The sequence below is a fragment of the Pleurodeles waltl genome, chromosome 3_2, assembly GCF_031143425.1.
Source record: "Pleurodeles waltl isolate 20211129_DDA chromosome 3_2, aPleWal1.hap1.20221129, whole genome shotgun sequence".
NCBI classification, from domain to species: domain Eukaryota; kingdom Metazoa; phylum Chordata; class Amphibia; order Caudata; family Salamandridae; genus Pleurodeles; species Pleurodeles waltl.
In genome coordinates this window covers 195,865,893-195,879,555 of record NC_090441.1, presented here as the reverse complement: position 1 = coordinate 195,879,555, position 13,663 = coordinate 195,865,893, and the positions used below count along the sequence as shown (strand labels likewise).

The 13,663-nt window shown below is 47.0% G+C and overlaps 1 protein-coding gene across 2 annotated transcripts in view; it reads left to right on the top strand.

The window, feature by feature from the left end:
- The window catches only part of GMPPA (GDP-mannose pyrophosphorylase A), a 113,089-nt gene that overhangs the window by 80,551 nt on the left and 18,875 nt on the right, over positions 1-13,663 (top strand). The gene's annotated exons all lie outside the window — the stretch shown is intronic.

Below are 13,663 nucleotides of genomic sequence, written 5' to 3'. Positions count from 1 at the left end.
ACGCCCATAGCGAAGACACCCGACTCCGGTCGAGGGACCGCCATGGAGCAACCTCGGAGCCGAGATAGCGGCTCCGAGAGGCAAAAACAAGATGCCGGCACCGAAAAGCCTCGGCACCGAGACACACTGCCGAAATCCAAAAAAATTCTGTCGGTGCCGAAGCCGAAAAAAGATTCCCTCTCGGCGCCGAAAAGTTCCACACCTTCATCCTACACAGAGGAACAAGGAATAAGTGGCCAAATGCACAGATTTGGACAAGAGCTCCAAAGTGTAGAATCAGACTACACACAAAAGAGACTGTACATCCAGCAAGACACAGGGAAGATATCAACCCTTCCCCCAATAATAAGGAAAAGAAGGATCGGACTTCTTAAGGATGACGCACAACCACAAGCCAAAGTGGTTAAAAAAGTCACGCCTCTGCCCTCTCCACCACAACAGGCATCGCCGGCACAAACACCGCCACAAATGCACTCACCAGCGCAAACTACCATAAGTCAAGATAATCAGGATCAAGACGCTTGGGACCTATATGACACCCCAGTGCCGGACAATGATCCCGATTCATACCCCACAAAGCCGTCACCGCCAGAGGACAGTACCTCATACTCGCAACTGGTGGCTAGGGCTGCAGAATTCCACAATGTCCAACTGCATTCCGATCCTATAGAGGATGATTTTTTATTTAACACCCTCTCGGCTACACATAGCCAATATCAATGTCTCCCAATGCTACCAGGGATGTTACGGCACGCAAAACAAATTTTTGAAGAGCCCGTAAAATCAAGAGCCATCACCCCAAGGGTGGATAAGAAATACAAACCACCACCCACAGACCCAGTGTTTATTACTTCGCAGTTACCACCTGACTCCGTAGTAGTAGGGGCAGCTCGCAAGAGAGCAAATTCCCATACATCTGGCGACGCCCCACCTCCGGACAAAGAAAGCAGAAAATTTGATGCGGCAGGAAAAAGAGTGGCATCACAGGCAGCCAACCAGTGGCGCATCGCAAATTCTCAAGCGCTGCTGGCCAGATATGACCGCGCACACTGGGATGAGATGCAACTTCTCGTAGACCATCTTCCCCAGGAATACCAAAAAAGGGCGCAGCAAATAGTTGAAGAGGGACAAACAATCTCAAACAATCAAATCCGCTCTTCACTGGACGCAGCCGATACTGCAGCGAGAACAGTCAACACTGCTGTCACCATAAGGAGACACGCTTGGCTCCGCACTTCAGGCTTCAAACCTGAAATCCAGCAGGCTGTCCTTAATATGCTCTTCAACGAGAAACAACTTTTTGGCCCTGAAGTGGACACAGCCATTGAAAAACTTAAAAAGGACACAGACACGGCCAAAGCCATGGGCGCACTCTACTCCCCGCAGAGCAGAGGCTCTTTTAGAAAAACTCCATTTAGAGGGGGGTTTCGTGGCCAACCCACAGACACCACCAGCCAACAAACAAGAACCACACCATATCAGGGTTCATTCCAAAGGGGAGGTTTCAGGGGATATAGAGGGGGTCAATTCCCAAGGAGTAGGGGAAGATTCCAGACTCCAAAAACACCTCCTCCTAAACAGTGACTTTCAAGTCACACAACCCCTTCACTCAACACCAGTGGGGGGAAGACTAAGCCAATTCTACCAATCTTGGCAGCAGATTACAACAGACAATTGGGTATTAGCAATAATCCAACATGGCTATTGCATAGAATTCCACAAATTCCCACCAAACATCCCTCCAAAAACACGCAAAATGTCACCACAACATTTAGAACTTTTAGGACTAGAAGTACAAGCACTACTGCAAAAGGATGCAATAGAGTTAGTACCAGTACAACAAAAAAACACAGGAGTTTACTCCCTGTACTTTCTAATTCCAAAAAAAGACAAAACATTAAGACCAATATTAGATCTCAGGACACTAAATACCTACATCATATCGGACCACTTTCACATGGTCACACTACAAGACATCATTCCACTGCTCAAACAGCAAGATTACATGACCACATTAGACCTAAAAGATGCGTACTTTCATATACCGATACACCCTTCTCACAGAAAGTACCTAAGGTTCGTATTCAAAGGAATACATTACCAATTCAAGGTGTTGCCATTCGGAATAACAACTGCACCAAGAGTATTCACAAAATGTCTAGCAGTAGTAGCAGCACATATCAGGAGACAACAGATACATGTGTTTCCTTACCTAGACGATTGGCTAATCAAGACCAACACAGTAAAAAAAAAGTGCACAAACGACACCACATATGTCATACAAACCCTTCACAAACTGGGTTTCTCCATCAACTATACAAAGTCACACCTCGAACCGTGTCAGACACAACAATATCTAGGGGCAACCATCAACACATCAAAAGGAATTGCCACTCCAAGTCCACAAAGAGTGCAAGCATTCCACAAGGTAATAAGTGCTATGTTTCCAAACCAAAAGATACAAGCAAAATTTGTGCTAAAACTTCTAGGCATGATGTCATCATGCATAGCCATTGTCCCAAACGCAAGACTACACATGCGACCCTTACAACAGTGCCTAGCATCACAATGGTCACAGGCACAGGGTCAACTTCAAGATCTGGTGTTGGTAAACCGCCAAACATACCTCTCGCTTCTATGGTGGAACAGCAACAATTTAAACAAAGGGCGGACATTTCAGGACCCCGTGCCTCAATACGTTATAACAACAGATGCTTCCATGACAGGGTGGGGAGCACACCTCAATCACCACAGCATTCAAGGACAATGGGATGTACACCAAACAAAATTTCATATAAATTACCTAGAACTGTTAGCAGTATTTCTAGCGTTAAAAGCCTTTCAACCCATAATAACACACAAATACATTCTTGTCAAAACAGACAACATGACAACAATGTATTATTTAAACAAACAAGGAGGAACACACTCAACACAATTGTGTCTCCTAACACAAAAAATATGGCAGTGGGCGATTCACAACCACATTCGCCTAATAGCACAATTTATTCCAGGGATCCAAAACCAACTAGCAGACAACCTTTCGCGAGACCACCAACAAGTCCACGAATGGGAAATTCACCCCCAAGTTCTGAACAAATACCTTCAAATTTGGGGAACACCCCAGATAGATTTGTTCGCAACAAAAGAAAACGCAAAATGCCAAAACTTCGCATCCAGGTACCCACACCGCGAATCACAAGGCAATGCTCTATGGATGAGTTGGTCAGGGATATTTGCATACGCTTTTCCCCCTCTCCCTCTCCTTCCATATCTAGTAAACAAATTGAGTCAAAACCAACTCAAACTCATACTGATAGCACCCACATGGGCAAGACAACCTTGGTATACAACTCTACTAGACCTTTCACTAGTACCGCATGTCAAACTACCCAACAGACCAGATCTGTTAACACAACACAAACAACAGATCAGGCATCCAAACCCAGCATCATTGAATCTAGCAATTTGGCTCCTGAAATCCTAGAATTCGGACACTTAGACCTCACACAAGAATGTATGGAGGTCATAAAACAAGCTAGAAAAGCTTCCACTAGACACTGCTATGCATCTAAGTGGAAAAGATTTGTTTGCTACTGCCATACCAATCAAATCCAACCATTGCATGCCTCTACGAAGGACATAGTGGGATACTTACTACATTTGCAAAAAGCGAATCTCGCTTTTTCATCTATAAAAATACACCTCGCAGCAATATCTGCTTACCTACAAACTACTCATTCATCGTCTCTATTTAGAATACCAGTTATTAAAGCATTCATGGAAGGGCTAAAAAGAATTATACCACCAAGAACACCACCAGTTCCTTCATGGAACCTTAACATCGTCTTAACAAGACTCATGGGTCCACCTTTCGAACCCATGCATTCCTGTGAAATGCAATATCTAACGTGGAAAGTCGCATTTCTCATTGCAATCACATCCCTCAGAAGAGTAAGTGAAATACAGGCATTTACCATACAAGAACCATTTATTCAAATACACAAAAATAAAATAGTTCTAAGAACAAATCCAAAATTTCTACCAAAAGTAATCTCACCATTCCATTTAAATCAAACAGTAGAATTGCCAGTGTTCTTCCCACAACCAGATTCCGTGGCTGAAAGGGCACTACATACATTAGACATCAAAAGAGCACTAATGTACTACATTGACAGAACAAAGCTAATCAGGAAAACAAAACAACTGTTCATAGCTTTTCAAAAACCACACATAGGAAATCCAATCTCTAAACAAGGCATTGCTAGATGGATAGTCAGATGTATTCAAACATGCTATCTTAAAGCCAAGAGAGAATTGCCTATTACACCAAAGGCACACTCAACCAGAAAGAAAGGTGCTACAATGGCCTTTCTAGGAAACATTCCTATGAGCGAAATATGTAAGGCTGCAACCTGGTCTACGCCTCATACATTTACTAAACACTACTGTGTAGATGTACTAAATGCACAACAAGCTACAGTGGGCCAAGCTGTACTAAGAACATTATTCCAAACTACTTCAACTCCTACAGGCTAAACCACCGCTTTTAGGGGAGGTAACTGCTTTATAGTCTATGCTAAACATGTGTATCTGCAGCAACATATGCCATCGAACTGAAAATGTCACTTACCCAGTGTACATCTGTTCGTGGCATTAGTCGCTGCAGATTCACATGTGCCCTCCCGCCTCCCCGGGAAGCCTGTAGCCGTTTAGAAGTAGATCTTAAATCTTAAACATTTGTACATTTGTTAATAATTATTATAAACTTTTTATGTACATACGTATTCACTCCATTGCATGGGCACTATTTATAGCAAACAACTCCATCCTCACCCTCTGCGGGGAAAACAATCTAAGATGGAGTCGACGCCCATGCGCAATGGAGCCGAAGAGGGAGGAGTCCTTCGGTCCCGTGACCAAAAAAGACTTCTTCGAAGAAAAACAACTTGTAATACTCCGAGCCCAACACCAGGCAGCGGACTGTGCTAAACATGTGAATCTGCAGCGACTAATGCCACGAACAGATGTACACTGGGTAAGTGACATTTTCATTAGTGTTTTTGGGAGAGAGAAAGGTCTAATACCACAGTCATTGTGAAAGACCGTGTTTTAATCGCGATAGATATTATGTTCAACACAAGCCTTGAATAATCTGTTCGCAAAGTTATGATGAGCTAACAGGAGTCTCAGATGCACATTAGTCTGAACAAACACCCAAAATGCACAATAATCTGCCTTTCCCTGCCATTGACTCCTTAGATCCAATAAACTCAGAATACATTTTCTGCAGGGCTAAAAGTGACTCACTGTTTTCTTAACGAACTGTCTTCTGTGTACTCGAGAGTGGTTTTCCAACCAATACACCAAGAGAGTATAAAATCTATGTCCTCGAAAGGAACTGCTGAAATGAAGGTTCTACACCAGCTGAAAGCAAAATGAGACACATTTGATGTAGGTAGATCATTGTTAGAGTGTATGGGAATTTAAGATTGTGCTTGCACGTTTTAGCAAAGTTGACTAGTGTCATACTTGTAAAATTTGTGTGAGTGAACATTTCTTGAAAAAGTGATTTTGGTGAAGAATTTGCCCACAAAAACCACTTTCTCCTGCAAGAATTCTCCTTTATGAAGGCAAGGTGAAGTAGGATACAAGCTTTGAAAAACCTTTGCTACGTTCAGAGGGAATCAGTCGTAACTTCGCACACCATTACATTATGTCAGTCTCAGCAGTGGCCAAAGTGAATACTTCAAAATGTATCCTAGATAAGAACGAGGAGGATGGTTGGCATTGGTGCCAAATTGGAATGTGCAGATATGTCTTGAAGACCAGCAGACAGGAGCCAGTCCATTTTTTGAAGTGCAATTTTCTGAAGCCACACCAGCAGGTCACCTTGTGCGGCACAGCCGTGGCTGGGTGCAGTTAAGCACCGGATGGCCGTGTTCGACCGATCCCACCCAGTTAGGAAGGTGCTGCAGGTAGGGACTAGGCCGCCAGTCCAGGTGAACTAACAAGGGGGTTGAGAACTTGCAGTGCTGACACTGTTGGTCCTCTTCTCCCCTTGGGTTCGGGGCGGCTGGGTGCAGAGGCTTTGTTAGACGTCCGGTTTCTGTCACCAGAGGCAGTCGCTGTAGAGAGGGGTCTGCAGAAAGAGGCTACGGCATGGACTGGGGGCCCAGTCTGGCTGAACTAACAAGTGGGCTCAGGAGTTGGGGGACGTGGGGACACCTTTGGTCCTCTTCTCCTCAGTCCGTGTGGCTGGTTGCAGAAGTGTTCTGAGGAGTCGGGTCCTTGTCTGCGGGTCACTAGCAGTATTTGGGGGGTGGGATGCACAGAGGCTGCAGGCATTGTCAGGAAGTCCACAGCTGGTGATACCAAGGTGGGATTTGTCTCTGGTGGGTCTGGGGACCACAATGGCACTGTTGGCCCACTTTAACTCTGGCGAGGAAGCATGAGTGCAGTGGTGCTTTACGATGTCTGGCTTTGACAGTCCAGAGTCCTCGCAGTTCTTCTAAGGTGCCTGCAAGATGCAGGGGAGCGGCTCCTCTACTCCTTGGGAGTTCCTGGTTCTAGGGTGAAGACTGGCAGTCCTCTCAAGCTTTTGGAGGCACAAGCAGCTACGGGAAGAGGCGTCTTTGTTGCAGTGGTCAAAGTTAGCTGACAGTTTTGGTGCTGAGTCAATCACTGGTCTTCAGTTCTTGCTTTTATGTCTTTCTTAGTGTCTTCCTTCTTTAACGTCGGGAGGATCTTGGTGCCAGAGCCTCCCTTAAAGACTGAATTTAGGGATGTTAGGGGAGTGTAGGGTAGTAGCCAGTGGGCTACTTATCCCTCGGGTCACCTCACCCTCTATTTGACCACTTCCTGTGGGAAGTGGACATAATCCTGTCCCAGAGTTTCGTCATCATCAAGATGGCAGACTTTCAAATTTCGTATCCACATCAGGTAGCCTAGGGGTGGAACTGGCTTGAAGGTGTACATGTCTCTCTGACTACTAATTTTCCCACCTGTCCAGGCACTAAATGGGCCCTGGGTCAGTGGGGTGGGCATCCCTCACCCCAGAGGGAAGCCAGATTTGCATTCCAAGGCCTCTTTGAAGCCCCTTGCCTTGGAATGCTAATTCACAGGTCATCCTGTTGGGAGGAGTGTGTACCACCCCTGCCAGAGCAGGCTTTTTTCCTGACTGCCCGAGAGCAGAGGTGCTCTCTCCACTGGGAGGGAGGGGGGAGGGGGGCTGTGGGGGGATTAGGGGGTCAGTAACTTGTCTGTTGGTGCAGGCTGGTTAAGACCAGTCAGCCCGAACACAGGTAGTTGGTAGGTTTTTCAGGGGGCACCTCTAAGGTGCCCTCTGGATGCATGTATTAATAAATCCATCACTGGAATCTCTATTTTCAGTGAAGCCATCATGTAGCTGTGAAACTCGTATTGACCAGTGTCCAGCACATGTGCTTAAAATGGCTTCCCTGGCCACTTAATATGTCTAAGAATTGACAAAGACATAGATGCTCTTGCAGGTATGTCTACACATGTAATATAATGCACCCTGTCTTAGGACTGTAGGGCCTGCTGTAGAGAGTGACTTACATATAGTATATGCAGTGTTAGGGGACATGGCACACCGGCTATGTGCAAATGTCGTGTTTTCCCTTTTAGCTGCACCAAGACACTCAGCCTGCAAAGGCAGTCTACCTGTGCTAGGTGAAGGGTCTGTGAGGTTGGTATAATACATGCTGCAGTCCTCGAGGACCCACTCTTGTACCCATGCCGTAGGTACCAGGGGTACAATTAGGGACATACAGGGATACCAAAGGTATTGCCAATTGTGAACAATTGTACAGTTTTAGGGAAAGCGATCTGGCACTGGGGACCGACTGCAGGAACCCAGTACACTTTCTATCGAAATTGCATCAAATACTGTAGGAGGCTGGACTGGCTTGTAGTGAGTACCAAGGGGTACTTGCACCTTGCACCAGGCCCAGTTATCCCTTATTAGTGTATAGGGTGTCTAGCAGCATAGGCTGATAGATAATGGAAGCTCCTACAGTACCACAAGTGTCATATGCACAATATCATAAGACAACACAATACACAGATATACTAAAAATAAAGGTACTTTATTTTTATGACAATATGCCAAAGTATCTCCGAGTGTACCCTCAGTATGAGGATAGCAAATATACACAAGATATATGTACACAATACCAAAATATGCAGTAATAGTATTAGAAAACAGTGCAAACAATGTATAGTTACAATAGGATGCAATGGGGACACATAGGGATAGGGGCAACACAAACCATATACTCCAAAAGTGGAATGCGAACCACGAATGGACCCCAAACCTATGTGACCTTGTAGAGGGTCGCTGGGACTATTAGAAAATAGTAAGGGTTAGAAAAATAGACCCCCCCCCCCAAGACCCTGAAAAGTGAGTGCAAAGTGCACTAAAGTTCCCCAAAGGACATAGAAGTCGTGATAGGGGAATTCTGCAGGAAAGACACAAACCAGCAATGCAACAACGATGGATTTCCAGTCGAGGGTACCTGTGGAACAAGGGGACCAAGTCCAAAAGTCACAAGCAAGTCTGAGATGGGCAGATGCCCAGGAAATGCCAGCTGTGGGTGCAAAGAAGCTGCTACTGGACAGTAGAAGCTGAAGGTTCTGCAGGAACGACAAGGGCTAGAGACTTCCCCTTTGGAGGATGGATCCCCCACGCCGTGGAGAGTCGTGCAGAAGTGTTTTCCTGAAGAAAGACCGCCAACAAGCCTTGCTAGCTGCAAATCGTGCGGTTGGGGTTTTTGGATTCTGCTGTGGCCCAGGAGGGACCAGGATGTCGCCAATTGCGTCTGGGGATAGAGGGGGAGTCGAGCAAGACAAGGAGCCCTCTCAGCAGCAGGCAGCACCCGCAGAAGTGCCCGAAACAGGCACTACGAAGATGCGTGAAACGGTGCTCACCCGAAGTCGCACAAAGGAGTCCCACGTCGCCGGAGGACAACTTAGGAGGTCGTGCAATGCAGGTTAGAGTGCCGTGGACCCAGGCTGGACTGTGCACAAAGGCTTTCCGCCGGAAGTGCACGGAGGCCGGAGTAGCTGCAAAAGTCGCGGTTCCCAGCAATGCAGTCTGGCGTGAGGAGGCAAGGACTTACCTCCACCAAACTTGGACTGAAAAGTCACTGGACTGTGGGAGTCACTTGGACAGAGTTGCTGGATTCAAGGGACCTCGCTCGTCGTGCTGAGAGGAGACCCAGGGTACTGGTGATGCAGTTCTTTGGTGCCTGCGGTTGCAGGGGGACGATTTCGTCGACCCACGGGAGATTTCTTCAGAGCTTCTAGTGCAGAGAGGAGGCAGACTACCCCCACAGCATGCACCACCAGGAAAACAGTCGAGAAGGCGGCAGGATCAGCGTTACAGAGTTGCAGTAGTCGTCTTTGCTACTTTGTTGCAGTTTTGCAGGCTTCCAGCGCGGTCAGCAGTCGATTCCTTGGCAGAAGGTGAAGAGAGAGATGCAGAGGAACTCGGATGAGCTCTTGCATTCGTTATCTAAGGAATCCCCAGAGACAGAAACCCTAAATAGCCAGAAAAGAGGGTTTGGCTACCTAGGAGAGAGGATAGGCTAGCAACACCTGAAGGAGCCTATCAGAAGGAGTCTCTGACGTCACCTGGTGGAACTGGCCACTCAGAGCAGTCCAGTGTGCCAGCAGCACCTCTGTTTCCAAGATGGCAGAGGTCTGGAGCACACTGGAGGAGCTCTGGACACCTCCCAGGGGAGGTGCAGGTCAGGGGAGTGGTCACTCCCCTTTCCTTTGTCCAGTTTCGCGCCAGAGCAGGGCTAGGGGGTCCTGAACCGGTGTAGACTGGCTTATGCAGAAATGGGCACCATGTGTGCCCATGAAAGCATTTCCAGAGGCTGTGGGAGGCTACTCCTCCCCTGCCTTCACACCATTTTCCAAAGGGAGAGGGTGTAACACCCTCTCTCAGAGGAAGTCCTTTGTTCTGCCATCCTGGGCCAAGCCTGGCTGGACCCCAGGAGGGCAGAAATCTGTCTGAGGGGTTGGCAGCAGCAGCAGCAGCTGCAGTGACACCCCGGGATAGGCAGTTTGGCAGTACCAGGGGCTGTGCTACAGACCACTGGGATAATGGGATTGTGCCAACTATGCCAGGATGGCATAGAGGGGGCAATTCCATGATCATAGACATGTTACATGGCCATATTCGGAGTTACCATTGTGAAGCTACATATAGGTAGTGACCTATATGTAGTGCACGCGTGTAATGGTGTCCCCGCACTCACAAAGTCCGGGGAATTGGCCCTGAACAATGTGGGGGCACCTTGGCTAGTGCCAGGGTGCCCTCACACTAAGTAACTTTGCACCTAACCTTTACCAGGTAAAGGTTAGACATATAGGTGACTTATAAGTTACTTAAGTGCAGTGTAAAATGGCTGTGAAATAACGTGGACGTTATTTCACTCAGGCTGCAGTGGCAGGCCTGTGTAAGAATTGTCAGAGCTCCCTATGGGTGGCAAAAGAAATGCTGCAGCCCATAGGGATCTCCTGGAACCCCAATACCCTGGGTACCTCAGTACCATATACTAGGGAATTATAAGGGTGTTCCAGTAAGCCAATGTAAATTGGTAAAATTGGTCACTAGCCTGTTAGTGACAATTTGAAAGAAATGAGAGAGCATAACCACTGAGGTTCTGGTTAGCAGAGCCTCAGTGAGACAGTTAGTCATAACACAGGTAACACATTCAGGCACACTTATGAGCACTGGGGCCCTGGCTGGCAGGGTCCCAGTGACACATACAACTAAAACAACATATATACAGTGAAAAATGGGGGTAACATGCCAGGCAAGATGGTACTTTTCTACACAACCCCCCCCAAACGAAGGACAATAAGACTAGCCATGACCTGATGAGTCTTTATTGTCTAAGTGGAAATATCTGGAGAGTCCATCTGCATTGGAGTGGCTACTCCCAGGTCTATGTTCCACTGTATAGTCCATTCCCTGTAGGGATATGGACCACCTCAATAATTTAGGATTTTCACCTTTCATTTGTTTTAGCCAAAGTAGAGGTGTGTGGTCTGTCTGAACAATGAAGTGAGTGCCAAACAGGTATGGCCTCAACTTCTTCAGTGCCCAGGCCACAGCAAAGGCCTCCCTCTCTATGGCAGACCAACGCTTTTCTCTAGGGGTCAACCTCCTACTAATAAAAGCAACAGGTTGATCCTGGCCCTCAGAATTAAGTTGTGATAGGACTGCCCCACTCCTAATTCAGATGCATCAGTTTGGACATAGAATTTTTTAGAGTAAGAAGGGCTTTTCAGGAGAGGTGCAGAGCACATGGCCTGCTTCAGCTCCTCAAAAGCTTTCTGACAGTTTGCTGTCCATAATACCTTTTTAGGCATTTTCTTGGATGTGAGGTCATTAAGAGGGGCTGCAATGGAGCCATAGTTCTTAATGAACCTCCTGTAATACCCAGTGAGGCCTAGGAAGGCTCTCACCTGAGTCTGAGTAGTAGGGGGAACCCAATCTATAATAGTTTGGATTTTCCCCTGAAGTGGTGCAATCTGTTCCCCACCAACAAGGTGTCCCAGATAAACCACCTTCCCCTGCCCTATCTGGCACTTTGAAGCCTTGATAGTGAGGCCTGCCTTTTGCAGGGCCTCTAAAACTTTCCATAGGTGGACCAGGTGATCATCCCAACTGGAGGTAAAGACAGCTATATCGTCCAGATATGCTGCACTAAAAGCTTCCAGCCCTTGCAGGACTGTGTTCACCAACCTCTGAAAAGTGGCAGGTGCATTTTTCAATCCAAAAGGCATTACTGTGAATTGGTAATGGCCTCCAATGGTTGAAAATGCAGTTTTAGGTTTAGCATCTTCTGATAATTTGATCTGCCAATACCCTGCAGTCAAATCAAAAGTGCTTAGATACTTGGCAGATGCCAGTGTATCTATGAGCTCATCTGCCCTGGGTATAGGGTGAGCATCAGTTTTGGTTACCTGGTTGAGACCTCTGTAGTCTACACAAAACCGCATTTCCTTCTTTCCATCCTTGGAATGAGGTTTTGGTACAAGTACCACAGGAGAAGCCCATGGACTTTCTGAGTGCTCAACCACTCCTAGTTCTAACATTTTCTGCACCTCTTGCTTTAAGCAGTCTCTGACATGGTCAGGCTGCCTATAGATCTTACTTTTGACAGGCAAGCTGTCTCCAGTATCTATAGTGTGCTCACACCAAGAAGTGGTACCTGGCACAGTAGAGAAGAGTTCAGAAAACTGACCCAGGAGATTTATGCAATGGTCTTTCTGCTCAGCAGTAAGACAATCAGCCAAAACTACACCTTCCACTAGAGCATCTTGTTCTGTGGAAGAGAAGAGATCAGGTAGGGGATCACTGTCTTCTTCCTGTCCCTCATCAGTTGCCATGAGCAGGGTGAGATCAGCCCTGTCATAGTAGGGTTTCAGGCGATTGGCATGGAGCACCCTAAGTGGACTCCTGGCAGTGCCTAAGTCAACTAAGTAGGTGACTTCACCCTTTTTCTCAACAATAGTGTGGGGTCCACTCCATTTATCTTGGAGTGCTCTTGGGGCCACAGGCTCCAAGACCCACACTTTCTGCCCTGGTTTGTACTGAACCAAAACAGCCTTCTGGTCATGCCATTGCTTTTGGAGCTCTTGGCTGGCCTGAAGGTTTTTACTGGCCTTTTTCATGAACTCAGCCATCCTTGATCTAAGGCCAAGCACATAATCCACAATATCTTGCTTTGGAGCTTTTAAAGGTTGTTCCCAACCCTCCTTGACAAGTGTTAGTGGACCCCTAACAGGGTGTCCAAAAAGGAGTTCAAAGGGGCTGAAGCCCACTCCTTTCTGGGGTACCTCCCTGTAGGCAAAAAGGAGGCATGGTAAAAGGATTTCCCATCTCCGGCGGAGTTTTTCATGGAGTCCCATAATCATGCCTTTGAGAGTTTTGTTAAATCTCTCCACCAGTCCATTTGTTTGTGGATGATCGGGTGTAGTGAACTTGTAAGTCACACCACACTCCTTCCACATGGCCTTTAAGGAAGCAGACATGAAATTGCTTCCCCTGTCTGATACCACCTCTTTTGGGAAGCCCACCCTGGAAAATATTCCCAGGGGGGCCTTTGCCACTGCAGGTGCTGTAGTGGTCCTTAGAGGAATTGCTTCAGGATATCTTGTGGCATGGTCCACTACCACCAAGATAAACCTATTGCCTGAAGCAGTAGGAGGGTCAAGGGGGCCAACTATGTCAACCCCTACCCTTTCAAAGGGAACCCCAACCACAGGCAGTGGAATAAGGGGTGCCTTTGGAGTGCCACCTGTCTTGCCACTGGCTTGACAGGTTTCACAGGACTTACAAAATTTCCTTTGTGTCCTCAGACATTCTAGGCCAGTGAAACAAGGGAACAAGTCTGTCCGAAGTTTTCATTTGTCCCAAATGTCCAGCTAGGCGAATGTCGTGGGCTAGAGTTAGGAGGAACTTTCTGTACTCCTGAGGAATCACTAACCTCCTAGCAGTTCCAGGTTTAGGATCCCTTGCTTCAGTGTACAAGAGATTGTCCTCCCAGTAAACTCTGTGAGAGTCACTGACATCCCCATTAGCCTGTTTGACAGCTTGCTGTCTTAGACCCTCTAGTGT